This window comes from Heteronotia binoei, chromosome 21, assembly GCF_032191835.1.
Source record: "Heteronotia binoei isolate CCM8104 ecotype False Entrance Well chromosome 21, APGP_CSIRO_Hbin_v1, whole genome shotgun sequence".
NCBI lineage: Eukaryota > Metazoa > Chordata > Lepidosauria > Squamata > Gekkonidae > Heteronotia > Heteronotia binoei.
This window is the reverse complement of record NC_083243.1, coordinates 37,289,224-37,294,119: the sequence shown is the minus strand read 5'-3', so window position 1 is coordinate 37,294,119 and position 4,896 is coordinate 37,289,224. Positions and strand designations below refer to the sequence as shown.

Here is a 4,896-nt window from a genome sequence, read left to right as displayed (position 1 = left end):
ATGATGAAAGTGTTTCTGAAGGGTGGCTTCTTAAGAGTGACAGAAATGAGGGGAAATGATGCCACATTTCCGCTGTTCAAAACAGACTTTTGTATAATTTAGGGTTATCTTTTCAGCTATCAGAGGGGGCAAACATCATAGTAGAAGAGTTTGACCAAGATCCAAAGGCCTGCTCATGGATGCATTGAATATTGAATTGCAAAAAGGCAGCCCATTGAAAGTAGAGCATTTCTTTTTGCTGTATACTTCATAAGAGCAGCAGCAGCAGAAGAATTGCAGATTTATACCCCGCCCTTCTGTCTGAATCAGAGACTCAGAGCGGCTTACAATCTCCTATATCTTCTCCCCCCACAACAGACACCCTGTGAGGTGGGTGGGGCTGAGACAACTCTCACAGCAGCTGCCCTTTCAAGGACAACCTCTGCCAGAGTTATGGCTGACCCAAGGCCATTCCAGCAGGTGCAAGTGGGGGAGTGGGGAATCAAACCCAGTTCTCCCGGATAAGAGTCCATGCACTTAACCACTACACCAAATTGGCTCTCTGTGACCTTCTGAGTGTTTATGTATCTGAGTGTTTATATATCTAATTTTTAGCCCCACCCTCTTTCCAAGCAGTTCAGTGTGGTATGCATACTTCCCCCACTTCCATTTTATCCTCCTGACAATTTTGGGAAGATCAGGCTATGAGAGTGTGACTCCGCTATGATCATTCTGAGAGCTTCCTGGTGTATAGGCTTCCCAAATCCCCCGCCTGGGCAAGGGACCCCCGATTTGGAGCCTCCCCCCCCCCCGCTCAGCAAAAATCCAGAAAGCGGGGGGGGGGGGGAATGGCAACCCTTCCCACGCAGCCTAGATCCCAGCAGCTTCTCCTCTCCCCTTCCCACCAATCCCTGATGCTTCTCCTCCTCCCTTCCCTTCTCACCTCGGATCGCAGCAGCTTCTCCTTGCCCCTCCCCTTCCCACCCAGCTCCATTGCAGCAGCCGCTGGAGCTTTCCCAGGCTGCTTCCTGACCCGCCCCAAAGGACCATGTGCCTCTGCACCTCCGGAGGTGGTGAAAGGCTTCAACTTTCTGTGTCTGTGTCTTTGTTGCTGTGAAGAAGCTGACTGGTGAGTAGAGAGGCCAATCCCCTACATCAGATTTGCGAGAAGGGGGTGTGTGTGTGGAGGAGAGGGAAACGTCTTCATTATTCCCTATGTGGAGATCCTTTCTCATAGGGTATAGTGGGGAATTGATCTGGAGGTTTCAGGGGCTCTGGGGGAGCTATTTTTTTAGGTAGAGGCACCAAATTTTCAGTATAGTATCTAGTGCCTCTCCCCAAAATACCCTCCAAGTTTCAAAACGATTGGACCAGGGGGTCCAGTTCTATGAGCCCCAAAAGAAGGTGCCCCTATCCTTCATTATTTCCTATGGCAGAAAGACATTTAAAAAGGTGTGCTGACCCTTTAAATGTGATGACCAGAACTCCCTTGGAGTTCAATTATGCTTGTCACAACCTTGTTCCTGGCTCCGCCCCCAAAGTCCCCAGATATTTCTTGAATTGGACTTCGTAACCCTACTGGTGTATGGGAACTTGAAGTCAGGTATCCCAGATCATAGCCCAACCTTTGAGCCAACACATTACCCTGGCTCTGCATGGTTTATGTATTTAGATATTTATGCCTTGGAACCAAAGTAGCTTATGTTGTTCACTCAGCCTCCATTTTATCTCTAAAACAACCCTAAAAGGTAGGATTGGGCTGAGAGTCACCAATCCAGGGTCAGTCAGGAAACTTCCATGGCAGGTTGGGGATTCAAACTTGGGTCTACCAGATTCTAATCCAACACTGTAACCACCATGCTACATAGGCTTCCCAACCATCCCGCCCTGGCGGGGGACCCCAGGATTTCCAGCCCCTTCCCCCGCTCCCTCAAAAAAATGGAAGCGGGGGGAGGGGGGAAACGGCACCAAGGAGCGTGGCGAGCCCCCCCTTCTCGGAGCGGGCAACGCTGCTGCGCGGCTGCCGCCTCTTCTCCATAGCTGCTCCTCCGAGATGGGCTCAGCCTGAGCCCATCTTGGAAGAGCAGCTACGGAGAAGAGGCGGCAGTGAAGTGGCGTCGCCCGCTCCGCCTCTGAGGTTAAAATCAGAGAAGGGGGGGCTGGAGGCAGGCCAGGAGTGTGGCGAGCCGCGAATCTGGGTCCTTCTAGGACCCGGACTCGCGGCTCGCCACACTCCTGGCCTGCCTCCACCCTCCTTGTCACACGCTCTGTGTGTCACACCCTCCACCTTGTCACACACTCTGTCTGCGCCACCCCGCTACTCACCGCTTGCAGGCAGGCAGGGAGAGGCCGAGCAGGGCCGCAGCGGCGACGGGACGATGCAGCCGCTGCTGCTTTCCCGACCGGGCGCGCAAAGGTGCCTGGCAGCCCGGAGGAGGGCCTTGCGCGGCCTGCTGCCACTTGCTACACTTGCTTTGTGCACTTCTTGCATGTAGACCTAATATTCAGGCCCATTCAGTTTTTAATGACCTCTAGAATTTTTTTGTTTTAGAATCACTCAAAGTGTATCATTGATGAGCAGAATATGAACAAGCCCTGTGTTCAAGTGCTCCCTCCTGTCTCCCTGCCACATGCATGAATTCAATTATTAACTTTGCCTTGGCACAAACTGTATTTTACTGCTACATCCAAACTGTCAAACTAAATTTGACTCATCTCCAAACCAGGACTGCAAACCCATTTCAAACAAACCAAATTGTCTTAGCTATACAGATAAAGCAAGAAAGAGATTTTTTTAAATAAGTACATTTTTATTTAAAATAAAAATTAATTATGGTGCCTTTTTTAAATAGGGTACTGCACAATCTGTATATGCAACACTTTTTTTTTTGGTACAGAACATATGTATTGAGCAATATTCTTAAATGCTAAATATATATTAATGGCTTGTCTTAGAAACATGACAACATTAATTTTTGAGATTGTAGCTGGCCATGATCCAGGGGGCTATGAAATGAGCTCCAAGAGCACAGTGAAGCTTCTGAGCTCCCTCTCTGGAAAGCGGACACCTGGGTGTATTGCATGAAGCGTCCCTAAGGAAACTCTCTGGATCAAGGCCATCCTCTTCAGTCATTTAACCACCATTACAGATTCTCTATGAACAATAGCAGTTTTCATCTGCACATGTGGTACACAGTCAAGAAGGCAGATCTTAAGATTATTTACATTCATGCATTAGAGTTTTGTTTCGTTAAAACACACTATCTTTTGCAGTTTAAAAACCATATATTTTGTTTGTAGAGATGCAGGGCAGGTCATAAAGATATAGAAAAATATATTTATAACAGTCCCGGTTCTCCATTGCCTCGGACGCTTGCATATATCTGTGCAAAGCGAGTGCAAAATGGGTGTAAGGACACCATGCCAAAAACACAGTTTCACTCCCCATCTTGCATGGTACAAAACAAAATGCAATGTTCTAAGCAATGGGAATACCAGGCCAGACATATAGAATATATGGCTATGGCCCAGCCAAAGTTGAGCACCCCCATTAATGCCCATGGAAGAGAATTTAAACATGTGCTTCACTCTGCCATTGAAATTAATAGGACTCAAAACATGCTGAACTTTGCCTAGATCATGTCCTCTATGTATATCTCTATACCATAAATCTCTTGTTGTGGCACAGAAGTTGCAAACAGACAAAAAAAGTCATAGCTCTTTGGGTCAAAATGAGGTACACAAGCAGCTAGATTTGAGTAGAGCTATGTTAGGATATAGCCAACTGAAAAGCTTTGCTCACTGCATGCCCTGAGGTATGCAGAACCTTTCAGCATCTTATTTTAGAGAATTAAAAAAAAAAATAATTAAACTCTAAGTCTCTGTAAACTGCTATTTTGAATTTACCAGTTCCCAGTGTAATGGGTCCCTATTGTGAGGATGCTTTTATCTGTCAAGACTTGTATATTTGGTTTGTATTTAATTAAACAGATTAAAGGGGATGGATGCCCCTTTTACAGCGGCTTTGCAGGCAATCTGTACAATTTCAGACAAAATTCTGTGTACATCACGTAACAGTCAGAGCCCATCTCCTGAAGGTGACTTCTCTTTCCTTTGCCCCACATCTGTTCTGAAGACAGAGGGGTTTGCTACATGTTCAGAACAATGTGGTAGTGCCCTTCTGAGACTGCACTAGTTTGGAATACTGGCAGGAAAAACTGCTCAATTGAGTGTTCTCAAATGAAATCTCCTTGCACATAGCAGCAAGCTTAGATGATATTGGATATATATCCTGCCCTCCACTCCGAGTCTCAGAGCAGCTCACAATCTCCTTTACCTTCCTCCCCCACAACAGACACACTGTGAGGTAGGTGGGGCTGAGAGAGGTCTCACAGCAGCTGCCCTTTCAAGGACAACTCTGAGAGAGCTATGGCTGACCCAAGGCCATTCCAGCAGTTGCAAGTGGAGGAGTGGGGAATCAAACCTGGTTCTCCCGGAAAAGAGTCCATGCACTTAACCACGCCACCAAACGGACTCTCATTAGAAACCTGACATGTTAGTTTTCCAGGGGTAGAGAGGGCAATTTTTTCACACGTGACAAAGTATTCAAACACGTGAAACAGTACATCCTAAGGAGGCTATACCACAATTCTTCGGAACGTGTAGATCAGCCCTGAGAGCTGCCTGCAGCATGTTGTTCCTTGTATTTTTCAGGTGTGGGTACAGTTGTAAGGGCCTGTTTTCGATGCAATTTGGCAAATGCCGCATTGTGCTGCTTCAGTCAAAATGGCATCTTGTGGGGTACAGTCAGAAAGCTCTCCTCCCTGCAAATTTGCTTTTAAAAAAGCTCCTTTAGCATTGGGGCAGGGGGAACAATACAGCTGGACCGATATCACTTGTTTAGACTGAAGGATGCTT

General features: G+C 47.0%; 1 long non-coding RNA gene across 1 annotated transcript; it reads right to left on the bottom strand.

The window, feature by feature from the left end:
* Window positions 1-2,768: 2,768 nt before the first annotated feature.
* On the bottom strand, window positions 2,769-4,596 carry LOC132589959 (uncharacterized). Its single transcript, XR_009556636.1, has 2 exons — window positions 4,514-4,596; window positions 2,769-4,246 (listed from the first exon to the last, which is right to left on the bottom strand). It is a non-coding gene; the product is annotated as an uncharacterized LOC132589959 (long non-coding RNA).
* Window positions 4,597-4,896: the final 300 nt, after the last annotated feature.